This window comes from Lasioglossum baleicum, chromosome 3, assembly GCF_051020765.1.
Source record: "Lasioglossum baleicum chromosome 3, iyLasBale1, whole genome shotgun sequence".
Classification (NCBI taxonomy): Eukaryota; Metazoa; Arthropoda; class Insecta; order Hymenoptera; family Halictidae; genus Lasioglossum; species Lasioglossum baleicum.
In genome coordinates, this window is record NC_134931.1 from 20688040 (window position 1) to 20701795 (window position 13756).

The following is a 13756-nucleotide window of genomic DNA, read 5'->3' on the forward strand; positions in this document are numbered from 1 at the left end:
GAGAGAGGGGGGGGGGGAGGGAGGAGGGCAGATTGTAACAGGCGGGAAACAACGGGGGAAACAATAAAAGAAAGTCAGGCTTGGGAGAAACAGTGGAGAAAGTAAAGAGCTGGAAGCCAATGGGGCGCGGAAGGAGGCCGGGTGCCAGGCATAAGTTGTTTGGCATTCATTTGGCGTGCAATGCCGAGCCCATTCCGAGATTGAATCCCACAAAACTGGCTGCGCCACGGCGTTATAATTAATTTATAATACCTCTAATTACGTGGCCATGTCGGATGTGGCTGTCCCGACGTTTAATTTGTCCGCTAATTAAACAGGGAACGCGCCCTACGAGCGTGCAACGCGTCTACATAGTTTCTACGGTTTTCTCTCTCTCTCTCTTTCTGTTACACAGGACCATGCCCTTTCCCAACGACCTACCGGCCGCGGCCGTTCAGGTTATGTGCCCCGAAACGACGAACACACGACTGCTCTTTGCGGTTACGCTTTATCCCCGTACAACCCCCGGCTGCCTATCGCCGAGATTTTACGATGATCTTCGCTGATAACTATCCCCCTTCTCTCGAAGGTCTCCGCGGGCGAACGTTGAATACTGTTTCCTCTTGATCTTTTCGTTATTTAGCAACCTCTTAACGGTGCAGAGTGATTTTTTATTCCCCGCAATGATTGTACTACAATTTCTCTTTGTTTGTTTCTAACCCATTCTACTGAAACAACCAGTCGGGTTGCGAAGAAGTATTCGAACGCCCTTTAAGACAGAATAACTTTTTTACAATTGTACCAAACGACCTGATTTCTTTATAATCAATTAGAAGCATTGGTTTATGAAGTGATCTGCAAAAAAGATTTTCCAAAAATTATAAATAATTTGCAAGGTTACATGCAAAAATCAAAAAGGCCTTTCTTTAAAACTGTTTTATTTGGGCCCTTAATCAAAATTTAAAATATATGTTTCGTAGATCCATGTTAGTTATACATATACATGCTGAAAATTTCATCAAAATCGATTAACATCGTGTGAAAATCATAGTGATTTCCATAGTGAAAATCATAGATTTTGCACGAACCTTTTTGTACCATTACTTTGAGTATACACTAAAAAACAAAATATACAAAGTGTTACATTTTTTTTGACAAAATTGTGGTGCCTTAATGCTCGGCTTTTTAACTTTTCTTCGTGAATGATGAAAGAGAATCAAGTTCGTTTTGAAGATTTTGGTTCATACGATACTGGCGAGTCCGTTGAAGTTTCTTTCAAAGTTTGAAGTCTATCGGAGAGCTAGCCGTCGAGATGTGTCAGCCGTATCAGAAACTAAGGTCTCGAGGAATATACGTTTAATGTTTTTTCTTTCAGTTATATGGGATATACGTATATGTACTTATTTCAAAAATCCATAACTTCGTTATTTTTACGAATTGAAACAACCACGGTTTGGAAGTTCTACACCAGAATACTCTCGTAATGCGTTCGGTATCCCCATTTGTCTTCGTAACAGCTTTCACAACTACGATGTTTTACGAAATGTAACATATACGTACTTGATGAAACGTGAACGAAATTTACCACACTAGAGCCGCAGATTCCACGAATGTCCCGTGTTATAATTTTCATTTTTGTACTATGCGTAGTGTAATTTGGAATTACAAGCGCGTAAAATTAATTTTGGTTTCCCCTTCGCAGAATATGGTGTGTTGCGGTTCCTCACCGATATACATATACATACCTACATATCTTTTGTAATTTGTTATTATAATTTGTTATTTTTATATACAGGGTGAGGCGCCAGAAACAGGCCACCTGAATAACTCGGCTGCTATTGGTGTTAGGAAGAAATGCATCAGATGGAACTTGCTTGGTTTCGAGGGGGCATTAATCAGATGTTAGTAGCTTTTTTGTAGGTGTACGCGTAAAGGACATATGAAGGTCAACCTCATTTTTTTAAATGGAATGAGGTATTTTTTAATACATCAATCGATGCAGCTGGACATTCGTTATAAAAAAGTACTCCTATGTATGTCGAAAAATTAGTAGTTCTGGAGATATTTCAATTTAAATAACTCAAAAATACCATTACTGTCGTGTACTAACAATAAGATGTTAGCGTTTACTTACTTGTGTAACGTCTTAGTACGCTTTCGCGGAGTACATTTTCGCAAAGGAAAAAGTTAATTCAAATCACCTCAGGAATCATCCCTTTGAAGTACAATATTTTTGGGACACTGCATATTGTTACGCACATATGTATATTGTAAATATTGCGCAATACATTGGTTATTATTAGACTGCGGATCTTTATGCAAAATAAAAATGTTTTGCATGGATTGTGGGAAGCAGGAATAACATAAAAATTGATTTTATCCCTTAACGACTTTGTTACACTCAAAGCAACATTACAACCAACATTCTTGAATTTTTTAAATCTCTTACTGTGTGTGTTTTATACATACATATATTTCACCCAATCAATTTCTTCATAAATGCATAAAGATCCGCAATCTAGTTATTATACTATGTATCTTGTATCCATTAGGAAATATTTTACTCGATATTTGTTTATCTAATGAATAAAATAATCTAATCTTCCTTCTTTTTACGAGCAAAATCTTTTCGTCGCGTTTCAATTGTTTGATAAAATATGAGAGTACACCGATTCTCTCTATTTTCATATTAATATTTAAAAAATGCACCTTACCCTCTTTTTCTTTCTGGTTTTAGATGGATACTACAGACTTTTAGAGAGATCACTGGATTTGCTCGTGTACTCATCATTTACGCGTTTCGGCAAGGTTTGAAAGAAATGAAGTAGATCTCGTATCAGGTAGGTGCGAAGATGAAAGCCGGAACTCGTACAATGATATCATTTTGGTTCGTCTTTCTCTTTAATGTTCCTCTTTGACGGTGAACTTTAATTTCCTATGGGAATTCGTGGACACTCTGCAGGTACAGTATCTATTACCCCGGTCTCGCCGGTTTGTCCTCGACCAGATCTCTCTTGCTTCTGCACCTTGAATACTATATTCTGCCGCTTATTGCGTCCACGAGGATCAAACACAAACCTTTATACATACATCCTACAAATTATCGAAACGCTTCTGCTACGGCCACGTCTAATAATAATTGGTCCGGCAGGGCCACGTTTCTCATTCCGAGGACTATAAACCACGAAGGCTGTGCTACTGTGCATTATTGCCGAATTGTAGAATAAAAACAGAATTTTCAATACTACATTATAAATTAATATAACCTACCAACGTCTTCAAATGAATTATTCGATATAAATTAGTAATGCAGCAACGATAATGGAATTTCAGTCAAACATACGCGATATCGTATTAAAAAGTTTTTATCACATAAACGTAACATTTCATTGGAGATGTATTACAATGCGAATTACGAAGATCGTTAAACAACGTACAGGAATCAAAGTGCTTTATTTTGTAAAAAGTCTTCAATTTTTTTCATTAAATGTTCTTTCCTCTGCCGCGCGTACACGTTAATGAAATTGCAGGATTTAAATTCATGTCGATTCTCGACGCGAACGTTTTCATTGCTCCTAATTGAAAATAAACGACTTATCTCTTTTATTACTGTACCGTTATCGTTTGTTTGATCTCTTTAAAGGTATCGGGGCGAAGTTGAAAGCTCTTGGTTTACTTTGGACGTTTGCTCGCCGATCGACTTCGCCATTTTCTCCCTTTACACCACTTTTTCGCTTATTCATTATCATTTTTAATTCGGAACGATTCGGTAACGATATTATATCGTTTGAACCAATGAACTTGTTCGACTGACACGACTGAAAATTATAGCATGCATAAAACAATCGTTGCGGTAAACATTTAATTGTTCTTACTGTGCCGAATAAACGAAATGAACTTCCAGCTTTCGAGCTTATTACTAGACTCTGGATGTTATGCGTTTACGACTAAAATGAATACAGTTAAACCCTTGATCTGAGAAAATGGAAACTGTAGGACGTAAGAAAAAGTACCCCCTGTAAGAAAATGTAAATTATACAGGGTGTCCCAAAATTCCTGAACATCCCGGAAATGGGAGATTCCTGAGACCATTTGAAGCGACATTTTCCTTTGCAAAAATGTTGCTTCAAATGATCTGGAACCTCCCATTTCCGGCTTGTTTGATTCCGCACAAAGATTTATATTTCCCCACAGCGTAGAATATTCCTTCCAATAGTTTAATCTTTTCGAAGTGCCTGTCATGAGGCAAACAGCCATAAAACGTCTCTTTAAAAATACAAGCTTAGAGGACGTTGTTCATCCGAGCCCCTTTTTTTTTATTTGACCTTCCTTCAGATACCTAGAAAAACGCCAATTCTCGAGTTGCCGCACTTGGAGGCACTCGAGGGTTCAAGCTTAGGGCACCGGAAAACGGTCATAAATAAATCCGTGCGACTTCACTCCGAGGAACGTTCTCGAGACACTTGAGGGTCCCGGATTCGGACGCAGCGGGTCTTATGGTCCCCAAAATCGGCGGCCAAGGTCGCGTCCCTTGTGCCACACGTGCAATAACCGTTCGCGCAGCTAAATACGTGTCTTAGGAATTTTCCGTCGGTTTGACTTGAGGTGGGGATTTTCTCCTCCACCGGTGAGGGCTGTTGTAAATAGAAGCGAACACGATCGGATCTAAAAGTAATCTCGTACATCTTCGAAAGGATCACCGAATATTCGTAAAGGTTCACTCCGAAGAACTGTAAACGTGCCGTTTTCCGCCATCTACCGCTATATCCATTGCTTCGGATTAAACAGTCACCCAATGTTAATTCGGCCGGTGACCGTGTTGTAAATATTATAAATAAACATTTGCGTGAAATTCAAACGAGATAATTATTTGCATCGCGAGAAACAAAACACGGCTGTTGAAGGAATTCTGGGACACCCTGTATTTTTTTTTATAATAATAATATAGAATAAATACGCGATGGAATATGGTCACGAAAAGTTTTGCCGTTCGGACATTTCATATTTCATTTTAGCGCAAAATTAATCAATACTGTATCCTTCGAGCAATATCGATGTTATTGTCTTTTTGTAAATACCGTACCCTCGGTAATAAGATGTTAGATTTTTCTGTTCGTTTTTTACGGACGCAGATTTCAATGATTTAATACATAAGGCGATGGCTGCATCCTTCCTTTGCCAGGAGATTCTCTGCTTTCTAATTATCCGTTGTTCTTCGGAGATAACAGGAGTGCATGGCTTCGCTTCGTCGATACAGGCCTTGAACGTAATATTATCGTCGATATTATAATATTGATTCTGCTTAATTAAATTTATATACGAGTAAAATGATAAATAAATATTTGACAGTCTCTGGGTGTAAGGAAACCTCTTTTTTCAACCACCCATTATGCATTCTCTAAGGTTAATCTATCTGTTCATCTATGTCTGATACTTTTACGTTGGACTCTTTTAATATCCCATTGATTTAGACTGTTTTGTGATTTTTTTCTAATAGTATAACGATTTTTTTTTGCCTGAAGAGAAACATTCTTTGAATCGTTTTGTTAAATGTAACTTCAACAAAATGCCTGTTGGTTTTTATACACAAACTAACGAAGACATAATCGATTCAGAACAGAATAATAAAAAAGATCTATTTTATTTGTTCCATTTGTTAACTTTATTTTTTAAGATACGTAGCTATTCTTAAATAAATGAAATTGCATTATTTCTCGGCACGTTGAATGTCAAGGGGAGAGCTAAAATCCTGGAGTTGTTGAGGTTTCGCCTTATCAAAGTTTTCGAGTCGGAGAAGTTTAACAGAACAAAGTTCGACTTCTAGGGCTTTGTGCCAGGGTGAATGTTATTCGGATTGTGTCCAAAAAATTAGAAATTCAATTTTGAAGGGCAAAGAGTTTAAAAATATTAAATGAACTTTCTACTTTTAAATATATGCGATGTTGATTTATAGAAAGAAACTTCGATTTGTAGAGGACGAATTGAATTTACACACATATGGGAAGTGTTTTATGAATTTTTTTATCAATGCAATAAAATTGCAATATAAACGAGTAGGTGAAATTCAAAACACTAGAAAGACAAGCAAAATTTAAGAGCATCGATGTATGATCCTCAATGTATTAATTAATTAATATTTCGTTGCTTGCGATTGGTGCAGAAAATTTTTCTTTTGCAGAAAGATCCATAATTTAGTTATCTTCACTGTGGTCAGTGACAAGAAGTGCTTAATATTTTTTATTATAAAAATTTTTTATAAAAATGTATTATTTGTCAAACTTTTCGGTGGTTCCTTTTAGCAAAGAAAATAGCCTTCGTTGATCAATGAATTCAAATATAGATAATTTGATCCGAAAAAACACGGTTGACCTTCACGTATCCTTGTCGTATTAACCTAATAACAAGCAAATTAGTTACGTTTAATTACGCGATCCTATAGTATGTATTCGAAGAGAATGATTTAATACAGAAGTTCTGTATAAAAAATGTAATTATTGTGGTAATACTATAATTCTATGAAATATATATCTATATTTAAGTACATACACGCGAATATATGAAACGAGACTTCCAATTCTTTTTATTATTATATTTGATTTATTTTCTAGCACAAAAATAAAATCTCTTTAACGCAACGTGCTGTGGCAGTGGCGCGGATGCTTAATTGTGGAGAGAGCCAAGAGTTTTCTAAAACTCATAATTCACACGAGTGTCAGTTAGCTGTTGAATGGAGTTGAATTATGTTTTAACCCTTTCGCCACGGCATATGGCAGATCTTCCTCGCCAATGCAGTGCCATTGTACGAGACAATCTTTCATGGGATTTCCACATCGTCGCTCTCATTTCTATTGTACAAATTATTGAATTTTTATTCAAATTATATTTAGCGAATGTTTGGTCTGTACCAGAACGTTCTAAATAATTTTAAGAAACATCTTTTTCAGGTATTACGTTCGACATTTTATTGCATTTCGACGGTGCATACGACTGAATCTTCTAATGAATCTAATGGGGTTGTGGGGTGATGATGGGGTGTTCCAAAATTAGTCGATCTTGAATATCAAAGTCACTGCACTACACTAGTCTACACTACACTCTTCAGAGCACGAAATTTATTTATATACACTGATGGATGCGCGTACGACCACAGACACAGCTCAACCATGAATGCCTGCAGGGGACACATGGCTGCGCGGCAAACCTATCTGCTTCAATTTTTCGGATTAATTAATTTTAATCAATTTTCAGGCTTCTTCAATGGAGGTTCCAGGAGACAGAGAAATTAATTTTCGACATCTGCTCGACATCTCACTCAAGTTGTGTGACACCCACGCTCCTAGTGAAAATAGTTAGCGATGGTCTATCACTCACCGTCGCTAACGAAGAAGGACTTGCGAATGCACACATACAGGGTGTTCATTTGAAAACTTTCCAGCCGGATATCTCGAAAAGTATGAAAGATATTAAAAAAAGTGTAAAACACGTGTCCGGGGATTTCGTGGGGGAAAGAGGGGGGGGGGCAGTATCAGTTTTTTATTTGGGTAGCGTTTTCAAAGTCATTTGGAGGTCAACTTTATTTTTTCAAATGGAAACCTATATTTTTTATTATGGGACGTTATTGTACGTAAAAAGACCAGCAATTTTCGTAGGTTCCTTTTTTTCCACTTTGTTCGATGATCTTTTGCCATCTTTCTATGTTATGCCAGGAGCAGATAGTGAAAAACATTTGTGATGTGCGTGAAGAACGTGCTTTGACAAATTTTCAAATGCTGTTTTTTACCTTTCGAATAAAATAAAATTGGATCGGTGAACGACATTCGATATCGAAGGATTAAAAGTTCCAATTGAAGCTGCAGTTTTTAAATTCAAAACGAAAAATTGATCGATAAATTGAAGGACGTCACTGAAAATGATGGTTGATACAACGATGACTGAATGTATAAATGTATTCATTTATTTAATTATCGATGCCGTAAACCAAACGATTAAGGAGCACGTCAGACAAGTGTCCTCGTTCTGAATCATATTCTGGACATTGCCAGAGATACATAATATGATTAAGGTCTTGAGCTTCTGTTCCGCATTCACAGGAACCATCCAGAATAAAGTGTCCTCTCGCGAGGGAAGCATTTAAATTATAGTTGCTCGAAAACCAAGGTATTCTTGCATTGTTAAAGAAGTGTTGGAGTTATTTTGGTAGTTTTAACCTTACAGTTAGCGTAAAAAAATGATACAATTTATGGGAGCATCTAATGAATGGGTATAATTAGAGTAGTAGTCAAGAGAGAGAGAGTCGTATATCAAATAAAATATTCTCGAGATAATATCGTTTCGTATCCCAGCGATACTTTATACTCACAAGGTGAAACATTGAAGCGCCAATCAACGATTTTGATGAAATTTTCCTACGATGTATTTCCTATAAAAAGTGTTTTACACATTTTTCACTACAATTATTATATTTTAATGGATATTTCGGAAACTATTGTGTTATTAACACAAAAATTATGTATTGTTGTGTTGTACGTACATTTTTCACAAAGAAACGAGGCCAGAAAAATTCATAAGAATGCCACTCTTTCTAAATTCATTATTTAAACACATCTTTTATTTGGGAGCCTGCTTGTCTAGTCAAAATTATTCTCTCATTTCTAATTATACGTTGGAGGCGTTCGTCAAAATATATTCGCTACCTCTTTTTGCCAGGAATAATTTTAGCTCACCGACATGAATATTAATAGAAAGAATGCGTGTCAAATATTTTTATGAAGACTAAAATTGTTGCAACGTTTCATAAAAAACGATGATTGGCAGTTCAACATGCCCCCGTTCCAATATGCAAATGCCTGTTTATCGGTGGAGTTAGAATTTTGTCGATATTTCTAAAATTCGAATGTTGCAGTTAACAAGGCAATCCTTCTCTTTTACCAAAGTAAAAAGAAAAAGATGATTTGGGATATTGCTGTTTTTCGAGAGAAATTGAAGTCGTTTGGTCCATTCATACAAAAGTTATTCTGATTTAAAGTGTGTTGAATCAGTTATGCTCCTTACTGTAGTTATCACTAATGACTAACGTTCACACAAAGACTATTGGTCATTTTTAAATATTAGTTGATTATTGTTCAACTCTGCCGGGAACCTGTAATTATTCTCAGCACTGTGGATCATAAAATTTATAGACGTGGTGTGTTTTGTTACGGACCGTGTCTCCAAAATACCTAGTCATAAAGTTTTCATTACCCGGCTAAATAGGGGCCCCGACACACCGTGCATCGCGTCACGCGTCGGCTCTGGTTATCCTGTAATTTTTGAAGAATCCTCCGGAGCGGATTGCCGAAGACGACGATTCTACCGTGAGGACCTTGCGTCGGAATGCCAATAAAACTCATGAGAGAGCTCAGGGTGCGAGCACGAGGTACATCCCGTAATTTCGATCAGAGGGTAGACGACGCCGCGCCGCGCGCGTTCGCGTTACATCGGGGGTTTCGCGAGAGAGCACGTTCGACGGGGGCGCGAAAGGAAAGCTGGAAGCGTCGAGAGAGAACTCAGAGAACGGCGCGGCGCGGCGCGGCGGCGGTCTGGTTCGTATTGGTATTGGTTGGTATCACCCCGCGATAAAGGGGCCAAGGGGTTCTAAGGGGGTAGATGCGTCGGCGTGTTGCGCCGTAGCTTTTGCCGCGGCGCCCGCCAGTCCATAGGCGAAGTCCTAACGAGGAGCTGGCGTGCGAGCCGCGTCTTCGAAAAGCTCGCTCTCCTCGCGATCGCAGCCGATATATTTACGTGTTCGCGGGCCCGCGCGCGCGCGCATCGGATCTCGTTCGTAGTTTTCGCACCGTTTCGGACCGCGTTCGCTTGCCAGCCGATAGCCGATGCCCGGTTTCAGTTATTCGCCGCCGGTCGCGATCTATATCGTCATCCGAAAGTTTCCCATCATCGAGTCCCGGAAGATCTTCTGTCGACCCAGTGCGATTCGGTGAAAATCGTCTGTGACGAGAGCTAGTGTCCGCGGATCGATCCCCAGGATACGGACAGAGAGTGCTGGGAACGCGGTGATCCATCGGTGAGCCTCCTCCGGTGCGGAGACTCCGGCGACATGTGACGGGAGGTTGTCGATCGTCCGTCCACCATAAATCTCGATCCCCCCAGTGTGTGGATCCCGTATATACCCAGACACGTCCTTCCCGGAGATTTGTAATCGACGGAAGGTTGATCGAACAACTTGGTGATTTTATTCGAGGATACTGGTGCGTTCCCGTGTTACGGTTTTCCTCTACCTAGCTACCTAGCTACCACCCGGGTCGACGACAAGTGTGTGGGATGTTGGATGAATTGTTTTCGTTTCTGTGATTTATCGTCGCGCGGAAGTGATTGAACGGAGATCCAGGCCAACTGTACGCGTATACGTGTAAGTTTCACGGTCCCGCGGATGATGCAAATCGAATTTTTGGTCTGATGAACGGTGGTGGACGGTAGCCGGCTCGTTCACCGGAGAGCTTGTTTTTACGGTTGCTCGGCGGCCTTCGTAAACAACTGGAAGCGTCAGTTGAAGCCTTCGCGCGATCACCCGAGAAAGGATTGCGCGAGAAAATCGAGTGAATTTTATTATTTACCGTTGCCGGGAAATCTTCGGTTTTTACGGGGATCGCTGTTTCTCTGAAGATCATCGAATCTTCGTGTTCATCTTGTGTTCTCTATTGGTCGGTAACATTTCTGTAATGTGATTGTTGGACATATCGTGGAGGTAGTCGTGATCGACTTATTTTATTTATTCTCTCTTGAAACCTCTACAATATATAATGTGATTGTTGCACATATTGTGGAGGTAGTCGTGATCGACTTGTTTTATTTATTTTGTCTTGAAATCTCTACAAGATATAATGTGATTGTTGGACATATCGTGAAGGTAGTCGTGATCGACTTATTTTATTTATTTTGTCTTGAAATCTCTACAATATGTAATGTGATGATTGTTGAACATATCGTGGAATTAATCGTGATCAACTTATTTGATTTATTCTGTCTTGAACTCTCTACAAGATATAATGTGATTGTTGGACATATCGTGGAGGTAGTCGTGATCAACTTATTCGATTTGTTCTGCCTTGAGACCTCTACAATGTGATGTGATTGTTGCACACGTTAAATGCTGGTCGTGTTTAACTTGTGTGTGAAGTTTCTATAACATCATGCGGTTGTTATACACATTTCTGGTCTTGGTCAGGTTCAACGTAATTTGCCTCATTCTTTTTTGAAATTCCTACAACACGTGCTTGTTGTACATATCATTTCGTTTGTAATCTTCCGCGAAATTTCCATAACACCATGTGGTTGTTATACACATTGTTGGGTGCGGCGAGTTTCAACATTATCTGCTTTATTCTTGCCTGCGATTTATACAATATGACGTGGTCACCATACATGTTATTGAACGGGGTGATTTCAAACTATTCTACTTTTTCTTGTTCGACGCAGGCTGACAAAATCGGATTATTTAACAAGGATTTATATTTCAACGTAGATTTCTGATTTCGCATTGTGCATGGTTTGTCCTCTTCTTTTATAATTAGACTGTGGATGTTATATGCATTCACATAAAGACATAATTCGAAGGATTCCAGAGTATCGTTAGACTATATTCGACTTCTTAAAATTATTCAATGAAAGATGTAGATCATTTTTATTTTGCATAACTGAACATAGAGGTAACACTTTAAAAACTACCTTTAAAAATTAATTTTGTTCGTTATACAATTTCTCTGGAGTAAACTTTGTCGACATTTGTACGGCTTAAAAGAATTCAATAATTCCTACTACAAGCTTCGACTTTTCGGTTTTTATTGCAGTGAATGAAGTTACGTGTTAATTCTGTTGACGTGTTAACTTGTTAAAAGACACTGCAGTATTTAAAACATTACCACTCATAAACCTGTAGTTGCTGATGACCCTTGTGTGTGAGGTTGATGAATCGTGAGATCGTTCTTTTCTAAATCATTTCGTGGAAAAACGAATGGTAAATTTCTTAATCGTAAACTGTAGACTCTATATATGTATATATAAATTCATCGACCTCTCTCTCTCTGTGTTGTCGGGAAACCAGGTAGAGCTATTCATTACCGTCCCGGAACTTTGAATTATGAATACCTGGACCTATTGCGTGCTACCGCGTTCCTACTTTCTTTGAATTTCAGAAATTCTTCGCAGCATATTTGTAAAAGTGGTCGTCATTGGTAATATTAAATCATAAGTGAGCTTTAAAACTAATTATTATCGATGTGTTTCGAGAAGGTATTAATACAAATGAATTAATCAACGCAACTAGTACAAATCTTTTCGAGTGAAACATGGAATCCTTTGACTTCGTAAACACTATACAATTCAATTCAACGGTTCTCCTAATTACAAGAAACTAAAATCCCAATTCCGATTTTTTATAATTATTGAAATTATGACGTTGCTTACATGGAAAATGATTCGATAAGTTTCTTTATCCACAAGCGCATATTGCAATAAAAATTGCACGAAATCTAAATAAATAGAGCCCTGTCATTTTTATCAGCTAGAACATTTTAATCGCTTTCAGTGCTCGGTAGTTTCAGTGTTAAGCGAGTAATGTACAGATTGAGTAATTTGAATTATATCGTATTTCAGTTACATTTCGTTTCTAATTACATCGTATTTCGATTACACTCATGATTCGCGTAATTAGGAATTAAATGAAGTGATAGGTTCGAATTGTGTACTGAAATTACAATGTAATTCAAATACTGTGTATATAAAATACAATGTAGTTAAATTAGCACAACTCTGATTACAATTAACACTAACCTCATATTAGTCAACTAGTCCCGGTCTCCCCTAATATTAAAAACTGTACATACTATGTGACCAAGATGTTATGACTAGACTGCAGGCCTTTATGCAAACTAAACATCGTCTGCGTCGATTGCAAGAAATAGAAATTAAATTGAATGTTGTTTCTTTCCTTAATGATTTCAATAGAGGAGAAATCATACATATATCGACGTCTTCAATTTAAAAAATTTTCCAACAATTTCGATTTTCACTATAACATAAATATCTTCGGATTGAATACTTGGAAAGTTTGAATTTTTAGCACTGCGTCGAACACGGTGTTCGGGGAAATCGCGTGCCTTCTCACCTACGCGCATAACAATGCGGCCGTATCTCCGCAAGCTGGGGTCTGGAGATTGTTGGTTATTCACCTGCGATTATAAACATCGTGCCGGTCACCGCAAAATTGGGGCACACCCAGCCAGCTCGCCGTTTCGTATCGGAGGTTTCCGGCGTACGAGAAAATAGGGAGGAAAAATGGTGAGCTGGAAAGGAGGCGGGGGATGAAAAGAGATGGGGGAGAGAGTGGAAAAAATACGTGTCGAGGAAAATGGGGTAACAAGGGAGAGAGACAGCGGCGGGGAGTCAGGGACGCGGAACCGGGAAACACCGAACAATACCAATTGCGACAAATTACACGTTGCTTTATCCGGTAGCGTTGGCTTGCGATTAAAAGGGGATGCGACGGTACACCGAATACTTCGAATGGGGTGATTCACATTTTTTATTCGTTGCCTTCTTCGATGCAAGAGCGAACGTCATATGGACGAAAGTTACCGTGGCCATCGAGGGAATTTAATTAACGTATCTGTGATTCCACGCTTCGCACTCTTCCTGCACTTTTTCGCTTCTGAATCCGCAGAGCGGATTTGCTTAGAATGTCGATATGGCACTCCTCCCGCGGAGGTTTCGATTTCATTTTTAT

The 13756-nt window shown here is 38.6% G+C and overlaps 1 protein-coding gene and 1 long non-coding RNA gene across 5 annotated transcripts in view; one reads left to right on the forward strand and one right to left on the reverse strand.

Moving 5' to 3' along the window:
• The window catches only part of LOC143207550 (uncharacterized), a 165347-nt gene that overhangs the window by 5137 nt on the left and 146454 nt on the right, over positions 1-13756 (reverse strand). The gene's annotated exons all lie outside the window — the stretch shown is intronic.
• Positions 9639-13756, forward strand: part of LOC143207543 (opioid-binding protein/cell adhesion molecule) — a 374124-nt gene continuing 370006 nt past the window's right edge. Inside the window, exon 1 of one of the 4 annotated variants that reach the window (XM_076421174.1) lies at positions 9639-10384. The gene's annotated coding sequence lies outside the window, so the exon portion shown is untranslated. The other 3 variants (XM_076421165.1, XM_076421166.1, XM_076421168.1) reach the window with 3 other exon arrangements.